The sequence below is a fragment of the Heloderma suspectum genome, chromosome 6, assembly GCF_057233095.1.
Source record: "Heloderma suspectum isolate Gila_16-S chromosome 6, 16-S_ref, whole genome shotgun sequence".
In the NCBI taxonomy this organism is placed as follows: domain Eukaryota; kingdom Metazoa; phylum Chordata; class Lepidosauria; order Squamata; family Helodermatidae; genus Heloderma; species Heloderma suspectum.
Window position 1 is genome coordinate 24,851,138 of NC_139463.1, and position 12,995 is coordinate 24,864,132.

Sequence of the window (12,995 nt, forward strand, 5' to 3'; positions counted from 1 at the left end):
AGAATGGAACATGGCTCTGCTGGGCTAAACAAAGTACTGTGTGGAAAGGATGAAACTGACTTACTCAAACTTAGTGTAGACCCTCTGAAATTAATGAGACTTAAATAAGTAATGACTAACATAAATCCTGTTGATTTCAGTGGGTCTCCACTAAGTATGACTAAGTCTGGATCCACCCCAGAAGTGAATTATATAGTGAATTATATAGTGTCCTTCACCAAGGATCTTGGGGTGGTTTCCAAGAATAAAAACGATAGATTTTAAATATACATAATCACAAAAATAAAACTTTTTTCCCCCAAATGTGCTGACTTTACTTACAAATTCTGAGCCCTTGGTTTGTTTTAAGTTTGAGTATGGATGTTTACCAGTTGTTCTGCCATTCTTTCTTTTTTGCATATGACCCCATTATCATCCCCAACAGACAAAGTGTCTAAATCGGATTTGGGTGGTAACATAGATTGAAGTATTGTAGATGACTTCTGTCTCCAGGGACAGTAGGAAAAGGACATGCAATTAATAGGGTTTTTTCCCTTCATTTCACATGGATTTCTCTCCCCCCTACCCCAGCCTCTAAAGATAAAAGTGTTGCTTCTTCTGAACGGGGTTAAAGATTTATGAGACTTATGCATTTTGAATAATTCTTCCTGTAGAATCCCCTCCATTGTACTTTTCCTTTTTTTCATGTGGGAAATAACTTTTGAAGGCTAGAAAGCCTTGACAAAAACAGTACTTTAGAAGTGAGGTTTGAAAACATTTCACAAGAATGTACTGACAAGCTTCCCAGGATGAGGTTATAAGTCAGGATCAACATGGCATTTTATCTCAGGAATAAATAGTTTGGTAAGCAGTGAACATTTCAAATGTCTAATAAATGTCTTGATTGCTGGGGATGCCAACTAAATGGATGTTTGGAGGGTACTGGCAAAGTCTGGGCTTTTGAATTCCCACTGAGAACCTGGTTTCAGGGTTCATCCTCTGCTCTGGCAACCTTTTGCAAACTGGTTTTGGTTGCAGGCCAAGAAAACGCGAAGTTCTGACTTTGGAAGCTATAGTCCTTGGGATTTTCTGTCCATCCCTCATTTCTCTCCCCTACCCTTCAAACCTATGCCAGTGTTCTAAGTAGTGCTTGTTTATAGGGTGACCAGGCATCAAAGACTGTCCTCTATTTGAAGTAGGGATGGACAGACTCACCTCCATCCAGTTACACCGGGCGCTCGCTGAGCCACTGGAGCACCTGACAAGTGCCCAGCAAGTGCTGTGATGCTGCCCCTTCTCTGAGCAAGCCACCATTTTGTGTAAACATGGCGGCTCAAGGTTTTCCGGATATGTAATATTATGTAAATGGTAGCTGTAAAGGGGCCATTTACACAACATTACAGGCATTAATGGACCATTCACGCCTGTAATGTTGTGAAAATGGCCCCTTTACAGCCACCATTTACATAACAATACATGTCTGGAAAGCCACAAGCAGCCTTTTTATGCAAAATTGCAGCATGCTAAGGGGATGGGTGGCCACCAGGCATACACAGACCCAGTAAGTGGCAGTGGCTCAGTGAATGGGGTCCAGGAGGCTGAGCAGTGGGGGAGTCCATCAGACTCCTTCCCCCTCTCCGACTCCGCCTGCGACATCCCCAATATGAAGGCATCCTCTCTTTGAAGGGCTTTGCTCTGTCCAATTCCAGTTATAAAGATAATGGACCAGAAGAACTGTCGCCCATCATCAGTTAGCACCCAGCCAGCAGAAAGAACATGGAGCACCGGTCACAGTCTTTGGCATTATGATGAGATGTACTGTAGAGATGTACTGCATTTCTGTTTAAGTCGTAATAACTATTTCTAAATGTGCATCTCTACATAAAAATTGGCATGCACAAATATTACGCAAATCACTGCCCTCTTTTGTTCTCTCTTTTTTGGTGATGCATTTCCTCTTTTGGGGGGATTCGTAAGTGGCCACCCTATTTGTTTACGCCTACTGGCTACAGTGACAGGGCCTGACAGATATGATGTTGTTGGCCACAGCTATTGGACCAAGCTGGATGGGACTCTAAATGCATCACTGGGAAGCATGTCTGGGGTAGGGGTGTATGAATTACCCCGTTCCGGTCCTGGGCATCTGTGGGGGGGGGGAGGCTATCCGTCCCTCCCCCCGGAATCCTCCCCGGCTGGCTCCGCTCCGTGGTGAGTCCGCGGAGCTGCTGGCCGGGCCCGCCCGCAGCCGGACTTCCATCTGCTGCCGGGCTGCGGCCGCAAATGGCGGCTGCCATTGTGGCCGCCATTTGCGTCCCTGCATTAGCTGTGATAGGCTATGTATATATTTACGTAGCCTATCACGGCAAAGAGCAGGGACGCAAATGGCACCCGCTACTCCATTTGCATCCCTGCTCTTTTCGCGATAGGCTATGTAAATATATACGTAGCCTATCACGGTAAAAGGCAGGGACGCAAATGGCATAGCGGCCGCCATTTGCATCCCTGCTCTTTGCCATGATAGGCTATGTAAATACTTATGTAGCCTATCACAGCTAACACAGGGACGCAAATGGCAGCCACAGACTGGGGCAGCCATTCACGGCTGCAGACCAGGGGCAGCGGACAGACCGGACAGCCAACACCAGGTAATAGCTTACAAAGGTTGTACTACTTGAATTTATTAGCAAGTGCTTGCAGAGCACTTCTGTCACGTTGTGCAAGTAAGGGCTGTGTTTTCTGCTTCTTAAATATCCAACCCCAACATAGATCAGTCAGAACAGTAATGGCATATCTTCAGTTGTATGGGTGCAGCTCTTGCCTTGCATTACTAAATCTGTAGTGTTTAAGGCAAGGCATTTTTATTTTATAGAGATGATGTCATCTGAAACCAAAAGGGATGGATAGTGCAATGATATCCCATACAAATCTCAGATGCCTGCCCTAAAGGCCCTGTAAAATTAACTTCAGTCTGATACTGGAGGTAGCACACAGCTATCAGGACTAGTAGCCATTGATGTTTTAAACTGTTGTATGCCATCTTGTGAACAAGTTTTTTTTTTCCTGTTTAAAGGTGATCTATAATTATTGGAAATGACTGAAATAAAGCTGTGGGCAGGCTCCAAAATTTGGATACTTTTTCCTTTATCTAGTTTCATAATATTTTCTGAGATTATAAATTATCTCCTAGTCCTAATCCCCCCCCCCCCGCCTCCGATGATAAAAGCTTAGTTCCCAGAGTAGTTAGAGCATGAATGGCTGAGGGACTTTGATTGCTGAAGTAGGAAGGAAGGAGAGGAAAACAAATCTGCCACTCATGTGCTCATCACCAGTGTGGTAAGTGTCCACAGTATAAAAAGCATGTTGCAGCTAATCATCTGTAGAAATGAGTACCTGCATTGAACTAGGGGTGGATGTCTATTTCTGGCCCATGTCAGTTTCAGATAGGTTCCATCATAAATCTGTTCCATCTCGTTTCCTGTGATTAAAAAAAAAAAAATCATGAAAATGCTCATGTAAATTATACTAATTTCCCCCTTAAATATGCACGTTTGTATGCATTTTCCCCTAAAATATGAATTTTAATATGCATTTTCTCTACAATGTTCATTTTAATGCACATTTTTGGAGCAGAGAACTGCAAAATTCAGAAAAAGTGTGTGATCCATGTATAACTGCATTTAGGTCTGTGTATTAGTCTGGGAAGTGAAAATTAGGTCTGTTCACTTAAAAATGAATTTCTCCAACATCCATACATCAAACATATCTTTCCCTAAGATCTAGCATCCTTGGAGTAGGCATTCTGGGGTGCCTAGGTGAATCTTAATACAGGTTAAGTAATTCACAGCAGTGGGGATGATGGAGGAAAAACAATTTAGGTAATGTCAGCTCAGACAGAGTAGCCGTTCTAGAAATTCACCCCAGCCCTTTGAGTTGTGATTTGGGTATTTCTGTTCTAAATGTGTGTCAGTTTTTTTAGCACAAGGAAGGATACTTTGATTTATATAATGCAGGGGTGGACCTGTGGGGCACATGCAGCCCCCTCAACCCCCAGTGTAGCCCCTGCCACCCCAAAAATTTGGGAGACCCCTCAAAAAAATGTTTGTTTGTTTTTTAAAAAAATTGCAAACAAAATGGCATCTGGAGCTGCTACAGAGCACCAAAAAGTCAACATTTTCTTGTTTGCAAGTGAATGGCTCTTGGACCTCCCAAAGTTGCCCATCCTTGGTCTAGTGCCATGAACTGATTTGCATAATCAAGACTGTGACCTGTTCCAGGGAAAGCAAGGGCAACATGCAGTCTTATGGCTGCAGGTTGCCTATCCCTGAAGTAGGAAACAGGAAGGATGGATGAATCTGTGGTTTCACCCACTTTCTCATTTTTCCAAACTTACGTTTGTTGCATCCCATTTCTACCTCAGTTTGGACTTTAAAAAAATCTGCATGAACATTTGCATGTGCATTTTCCTTAATAGATGTATTTTATACACTTTTTCCAATATACACATTTTTGCAAAAAAATTCCTAATGTAACGCATTTTTGAACATTATTCCCCATACCATTTTGTGCACACTTTCCCCTAATATGTACAGTTTTGTATTCGTTTGATGGGAGAATTTGTTGTTGTTGTTGTTGTTCAGTCGTTCAGTCGTGTCCGACTCTTCGTGACCCCATGGACCATAGCACGCCAGGCCTTCCTGTCCTGCGCTCTCTCCCGGAGCGTGCTCAAGTTCATATTCATTGCATCCGTGATGCTATCTAGCCATCTCATCCTCTGCCGTCCCCTTCTCCTTTTGCCTTCAGTCTTTCCCAGCATCAGGGTCTTTTCCAGGGAGTTTTCTCTTCGCATTAGGTGGCCAAAATATTTGAGCTTCAGCTTCATTATCTGTCCTTCCAATGAGCACTCAGGGTTGATTTCCTTTAGGATGGACTGATTGGACCTCCTTGCAGTCTAGGGGACTCGTAAGAGTCTTCTCCAGCACCACAGTTCGAAAGCATCAATTCTTCGGCGCTCAGCCTTCCTTATAGTCCAGCTCTCACAGCCATACATTACTACTGGGAAAACCATAGCTTTGATTAGACGGACCTTTGTCGGCAAGGTGACGTCTCTGCTTCTTACTATGCTGTCTAGGTTGGCCATAGCTTTCCTCCCAAGGAGCAAGCGTCTTTTAATTTCATGGCTACAGTCACCGTCTGCGGTGATCTTGGAGCCCAAGAAAGTAAAATCTGTCACTGCTTCCATTTCTTCCCCTTCGATATGCCAGGAAGTGATGGGGCCAGATGCCATGATCTTAGTTTTTTTAATGTTGAGTTTCAAACCAGCTTTTGCACTCTCCTCTTTCACCCTCAACAAGAGGCTCTTTAGATCCTCTTCGCTTTCTGCCATTAGGGTGGTATCGTCTGCATATCGGAGGTTGTTGATAATTCTCCCAGCAATCTTAATTCCGACCTCTGATTCATTCAACCCGGCATTTCTCATGATGTACTCTGCATATAAGTTAAATAAGTAGGGTGACAATATGCAGCCTTGTCGTACTCCTTTCCCAATTTTGAACCAATCGGTTGTTCCATGTCTGGTTCTTACTGTTGCTTCTTGACCCTCGTACAGGTTTCTCAGGAGACAGGTAAGGTGGTCTGGTACTCCCATCACTTTAAGAATTTGCCACAGTTTGTTGTGATCCACACAATCAAAGGCTTTAGCGTAGTCAATGAAGCAGAAATAGAGGTTTTTCTGGAATTCTCTTGCTTTCTCCATGATCCAGCGAATGTTGGCGATTTGATCTCTAGTTCCTCTGCCTCTTCGAAACCCAGCTTGTACTTCCGGTAGTTCTCGGTTCGCATACTGCTGAAGCCTAGCTTGTAGGATTTTGAGCATCACCTTGCTGGCATGTGAAATGAGCGCAATTGTGCGGTAGTTTGAACACTCTTTGGCGTTGCCCTTCTTTGGAATTGGAATGTAAACTGACCTTTTCCAGTCTTGCGGCCACTGTTGAGTGTTCCAGATTTGTTGGCATATTGAATGCAGCACTTTAACATCTTTTAGGATTTTAAATAGCTCGGCTGGAATACTGTCATCTCCGCTAGCTTTGTTGTTACTAATGCTTCCTAAGGCCCACTTGACTTCACTCTCGAGGATGTCCAGCTCAAATTCAGTGACCGCACTATCATGGCTATCAGGGACATTCAGATCTTTCCTGTATAGTTCTTCTGTGTATTCTTGCCACCTCTTCTTAATCTCATCTGCTTCTGTTAGGTCCCTGCCTTCTTTGTCCTTTATCATGCCCGTCTTTGCACAAAACGTTCCCTTGAGATCTCCAATTTTCTTGAAGAGATCTCTAGTCTTTCCCATTCTGTTGTTTTCCTCGATTTCTTTGCATTGTTCATTTAAGAAGGCCTTCTTGTCTCTCCTTGCTATTCTCTGGAACTCTGCATTCAGTTGGGTATATCTTCCCCTTTCTCCCTTGCTTTTCGCTTCCCTTCTTTCGTGAGCTACTTGTAAAGCCTCATCAGACAGCCACTTGGCTTTCTTGCATTTCTTTTTCTTTGGGATGGATTTCGTTGCTGCCTCCTGAACAATGTTACGGACCTCCGTCCATAGTTCCTCAGGCACTCTGTCTATCAGGTCTAATCCCTGAAATCTATTCCTCACCTCCACTGTATATTCATCAGGGATATGATTTAGGTCATACCTGAATGGTTTAGTGGTTTTCCCGACGTTCTTCAATTTAAGCCGAAATTTTGCAAGAAGCAGCTCATGATCTGAGCCACAGTCAGCTCCAGGTCTTGTTTTTACTGACTGTATGGAGCTTCTCCATCTTTGGCTGCAAAGGACATAATCAATCTGATTTCGATATTGACCATCTGGTGACGTCCATGTGTAGAGTCGCCTCTTGTGCTGTTGGAAAAGAGTGTTTGCTATGATCAGCATGTTCTCTTGGCAAAACTCTATTAGCTTTTGTCCTGCTTCATTTTGTACACCAAGGCCATGCCTGCCTGTTATCCCGGTGATTTCTTGACTTCCTACTTTAGCATTCCAATCCCCTATGATGAAGAGCACATCTTTTGTTGGTGTTAGTTCTAGAAGGTGTTGTAGGTCTTCATAGAACCGATCAACCTCAGCTTCTTCGGCCTCAGTGGTTGGGGCATAGACTTGAATTACTGTGATGTTGAATGGTTTGCCTTGGATTCGTACTGAGATCATTCTATCATTTTTAAGATTGTACCCCAGTACTGCTTTTCCCACCCTTTTGTTGACTATGAGTGCTACTCCATTTCTTCTAAGGGATTCTTGCCCACAATAGTAGATATGATGGTCACCTGAATTAAATTCGCCCACGCCTGTCCATTTTAGTTCGCTGATTCCCAAGATGTCGATGTTCAATCTTGCCATCTCATGTTTGACCACCTCCAGCTTACCTTGATTCATTGATCTGACATTCCAGGTTCCTAAACAATATTGTTCTTTACAGCATCGGATTTTTTTTTCACCACCAGACACATCCACAGCTGAGTGTCCTTTCGGGTTTGGCCCAGCCGCTTCACTCTTTCTGGCGCTACTTGGAAATACCCTCTGCTCTTCCCCAGTAGCATATTGGACACCTTCCGACCTGAGGGGCTCATCTTCCGGCGTCATATCTTTTAGCCTTGTGATACGTTCCATGGGGTTTTCTTGGCAAGAATACTGGAGTGGGTTGCCATTTCCTTCTCCGGTGGACCACATTTTGTCAGAACTCTCTGCCATGACCTGTCCGTCTTGGGTGGCCCTGCACGGCATAGCTTATGGCTTCACTGAGTTACGCAAGCCCCTTCGCCACAACAAGGCAGTGATCCATGAAGGGGGATGGGAGAACTGCTGCAACACAAAATTTGGAAAAGTGAAAATACTGAAATATAACTGTGTTTCAGTTTGTATTCTGGTTCGGGAGGTGTGAATGAAGTAAATTCATATTAAATGTGAACCGAACAAATGTTTCCCCATCTGAATCTTTCCCTCGAGTCAGCTATTCTTGGAGGAGAAGGCTGTCAGTGGCTATGAGTCCTGATGGCAATATGCCCCCTGCAGTACCAGAGGCAGTATGCCAATATACATCCGTTGCTTGGGAACATGGGCGGGAGGGTGTTATTGCAGTCATGTCCTACCTGTTGGTTTCCTGTGGGCAGCTGGGTGGCCACTCACTCTGTGAACAGAATGCTGGACTAGATGGACCCTTGGTCTGATCCAGCATGGCTCTTCTTATGTTCTCATGTTCTTAACTAAATGCATACCATTTTTTTTAAAAAAACAACACATACTGTTATTTGTATTGCTCCATTCCTTAATGGATAGAGGAGAACCTATAATTCCTCTTCCACAATGCTAAAACTCAGGGTCACACAATGAAGTCAATTGGCAATACATTCAAGGTAGATGAAAGGAAAGTACTTCTTCACGCAGCACACAATTAACTTATGGAATTTGACACCACAAGATGTGTTGATGGCCTCAGATAATTCTTGAGGGAGCACACTGTGGAGCACATTCCAGAGTTTGGGAGCAACAAGTTTGAGGGAGCACATTCCAGAGTTTGGGAGCAACACGGGAGAAAGACCATTCCTGCATGCTCAATGAACAGGCGTCCGCACATAACAGTATCCTCGGGATGACCTCTCCTGCTGATCTTGATAACTAGATATGTTCATCATGAGCCAAGTGGTTACTGAGGATCTTCAGGTCTGTCACTGGAATCCTCCTCCTCCTTCGAGGAAGAGTTAGAGGCTCAGCAGAGGATAATGCCCAGTTCCTGCCAGGGCCTGCACCAGAACAGGGGCCTGAGCCCACGGAGGAGCCTGCTGAGCTCCCAGCTGCTTGGGAAGAGGGGGGCTCTGCCTCAGAGTAGGAGGCTGAGCACCCCCAAGTCCCAGGGAGTGACGGCGCCAGAGGAAGCAGGCCCAACTCATGGAACCTTGTCAAAGCGCCAAGCTGCAGGAGAGATGTACTCAGGAGGAAAGGGCTCCTCATGAGTAGGTCTCTGACAAGCTCTAATGCACAGCTCTAATGTACTGCAGCTGAGCCATGGGTGGGGCAGCAGGCTTGAATGTTACAAGCCTTCATTGTCTGCTTAACCAGTGCTGGAAACACCATTTTTCTAGCTCCTGTGCCTTCTACCTTGCCTCCCAGACCTTGCCCTGTGATTGATGCTCCGTGCTATTGACCCTTGGACTTCTTCTTGGCTATGCTTCTGGACTGTGTAACATATCTGACTGCCTAACTGTGTTTTGACCTCTGCCCACTGTCTCAACCGCTCCTGCCTCAGCCTGACCCTATGTATCTGACTGCTTGCCTATGCTTTAACCTTTTCCCGGCTTTATTACCTTGCTTCTTGGTTAGCCCTTCATGCTGAGTCTGCTGCAGCAACGCAGAGCACATTTTCCTTTTCACATTCATGTATTTAAAATCTCAAGTTCTTTCTCTCATGAATATGAAGAACTTTGTGACTTTGGGTAAATTCTTATCAAAAACATAGAATCATAGAATAGTAGGGTTGGAAGGGGCCTATAAAACCATCGAGTCCAACCCCCGGAATTTCCAAACTGAAATGAAATTCTCACCCATCTCCACCAGCCAAATTCAATAGGTACAACTATTCTCAGCATGGAGAGGATCATGGTGTTTCTGCCTGCCATATAACTATTGAAGATGAGGTGCCTCTCAAGAAATATAGAGGTGGCAACTAGGGATGGGGGAGAATTTCTCCCCGAAACTTCAGGGGGCCGAGCGCCAATGCATCCAGTCCTCCGAAGGTTGTTCGGGGAGAACTTCTCTGCCCCCCCGCCCTCACCCCCCCTGGGATGGGACTTACCTTTCACGAATGTCCCTCCCGGCGGCAGTTCGGCAGGTCTTTGTCAGGGGCGGGGGCGGCAGCCGGTCTTTTGACCGGCTGCCGCTGCCGCCATTACAAGCAAAGTAAAAAAAAACACAATGCCCCTGTGATAGGCTACGTAACGATTAACGTAGCCTATCACGGCTAGATTTGCAAAGTCAGCTGTGATAGGCTACGTTAATCGTTACGTAGCCTATCACAGGGGCGTTTTTTTTTTTCTTTTGAAGTTCACGGCTGGGGAGATGGGGTGCTTCTCCCCTGCCTGAATTTCGGCCGGGCGAGGCGGGAAGCCTCCCCCCCCAGCCTGAACTTCGGGGGGAGCAGCGAAGCACCTCCCCCCCACCGCAGAGCAAGCTGCGAGACCAGGTAAGTGACTTTCGTGCACCCCTAGCGGCAACCCTAATTAAGCACTAAGATGGTTGAATGTTGTTGTTGTTGTTCAGTCGTTCAGTCGTGTCCGACTCTTCGTGACCCCATGGACAAGGCAGTGATCCATGAAGGGGATGGTTGAATGTACTGAGATTAAAATCCAGGCTGAATCTACACATGGCAGTTATACCATTATCATACCATTATCATTAACTACTGGTGTCCACTGGTGTCATGTGTACCAATAGTTATGATAACGGTATAACTGCTATGTGTAGATTCAGCCCCAGACCTTTAAGAGCAAAGCACTCAAAGCCCTGGGCCTGCATGGATGAATTTGCCAGTTTCAGTTTGTCCCACATTCATTTAAAAAAAAACCTCAAATACTTTTTGATCGCTATATGGAGAATCTTGTGAATTATAGTAAATTCTTATCAAAACTGAACTGAAACAAAGTTCTCATCCTTCTCTAGCCATCCCTTAGGTAGCTGGATCATAAGCAATTTATGACTTTCAAAGTTAAGACCAGCACCTCTGCTCCCAGGCATTTGAAGGCTTCTGCCCACCGCTTCCAGTGGAAGCGGTGGAGCTGTGGAACCGATTCCAGGTACTTGCAGATGAGACTGGAGGACAGCCTGCAGAGGAAGAATCACAGGGGAACCTGCATGAGAGTGAGCAAGAGGCTAAAGGTCAGTCAAACAGAGGCGATGAAACCCAGGCCTACAAGAAGAAGAAGAGAAGAGTGGTAGTAGTGGGAGACTCCTTGCTGCGTGGGATCGAGACCCAAGTATGTCGCGAAGACCCGTGGACTCGCCAGGTATGTTGTCTCCCGGGAGGACGGATTAGAGACGTGACTGAAAGGTTGCCTGCACTCATAAAGCCCACTGACAGGTATCCCTTTCTTCTCATCCATGTGGGAACAAATGATACCGCCAAGCGGAGCTACGAAGAGATCACGTCAGACTTTGAAGCTTTGGGAAGGAAACTCAAGAACTTTGGGGCCCAGATAGTTTTCTCATCCATCCTTCCAGTAGTTAGAAGAGGGATAGAAAGGGAACGAAAAATACTCCGGGTGAATGACTGGCTACGAAGGTGGTGCCGACGAGAGAGATTTGGATTCTGGGACCACGGGCTATACTTCCTGGAAGATGGGCTGTTGGCTAGGGATGGGTTGCACCTCACAAAGGCTGGGAAGAATGTGTTTGGACACAGCATGAAGAACTTCATCAGGAGGGCTTTAAACTGAATCCTACGGGGAAGGGAGATGTAATGTTGGGGGTAACAATGGACGTAGGCGCATGCACTGCAATGGAGAGAACAGCGCTGATAGCGCCCAATAATAGTCTTCAGACACATGTAGGAAGAAAGCCAGACTATGAAGCACATGGTCTTCGATGTCTATATACTAATGCCCAGAGTATGGGAAACAAACAGAATGAACTTGAACTCTTAATACAGGAGGGAAATTATGACTTGATAGGTATAACTGAGACTTGGTGGGATGACTCTCATGACTGGAATACAGCAGTTGAAGGATATAACTTGTTCAAAAAGAACAGGAGGAACAGAAAGGGAGGCGGGGTTGCACTGTATGTGAAAAATACATATCTCTGCACAGAAATACAGGAGGAGGAGCTTGGTAGCCCCATCGAGAGCATCTGGGTTGAAATAAATGGAGCAAAGAATAAAAGGAACCTGGTGGTCGGAGTCTACTACCGGCCACCCAATCAAGGAGAAGCCAAGGATGAAACTTTTGAAAAGCAAATAGCCAATGTTTTAAGGAAGCATGATGTAGTAGTAATGGGGGACTTCAATTTCCCCGATATTTGTTGGGAGACAAATTCTGCAAAACATGGCCCCTCCAGGAAATTCCTGACTTGTGTGGCGGATAACTTCCTCCTACAGAAAGTAGAGGAAGGAACTAGAGGATCGGCTATCCTTGACTTGATCCTAACCAACAGAGATGACTTAGTGGATAAAGTAGCAGTTACAGGAACTCTGGGGGAAAGCGACCATGTTGTACTTGAGTTTTTGGTTCTAAGGGAAGCAAAAGCCGAGTGTACTCAAACGCGTACCCTGGATTTTAGGAAAGCTGATTTTAATAAACTCAGAACAATGATCAGTAAGGTCCCATGGCAAGCAATGCTAGCGAGAAAAGGAGTCCAAGATGGGTGGGAACTTTTAAAAAAGGAAATTCTCAAGGCACAATCACAAACAATTCCAACAAGAAGAAAAGGTGGAAGACAACAGAAGAAGCCAATGTGGCTTCACAAAAAGCTTAGGGATGACCTGAAAACAAAAAAGGACACATATAGGAAGTGGAAAGAAGGCCAAGTAACAAAGGAAGAGTACAGGCAGGTAGCACAGAATTGCAGGGATGGCGTCAGGAAGGCTAAAGCGGAGAACGAGGTGAGGTTAGCGAGGGATGCTAAAAACAACAAAAAGGCTTTCTTCAGCTACGTGCATAGTAAAAGGCAGAGGAAAGAAATGGTTGTTCAGCTATTAAATAAGGATGGCAAAATGATAACAGATGACAAAGAAAAGGCAGAGGTGCTCAATTCCTACTTTGGCTCAGTCTTCTCCCAAAAGAGGGTCTATGACCCCCCTGGCAAAGGCGAAGTACAGGCTGAAGGGGCAGGATTGCAGCTTGAGATCGACAGGCATATGGTCAAGGAACACCTCATTACTTTGAATGAGTTCAAATCTCCAGGGCCAGATGAACTGCATCCTAGAGTCATAAAGGAACTGGCAGAAGAGCTCTCAGAACCGCTGTCTATTCTCTTTGAGAAA

The 12,995-nt window shown here is 45.3% G+C and overlaps 1 protein-coding gene across 4 annotated transcripts in view; it reads left to right on the forward strand.

Annotated features, from left to right (window-relative positions):
* Nucleotides 1–12,995, forward strand: part of PKNOX2 (PBX/knotted 1 homeobox 2) — a 531,025-nt gene that overhangs the window by 109,458 nt on the left and 408,572 nt on the right. The gene's annotated exons all lie outside the window — the stretch shown is intronic.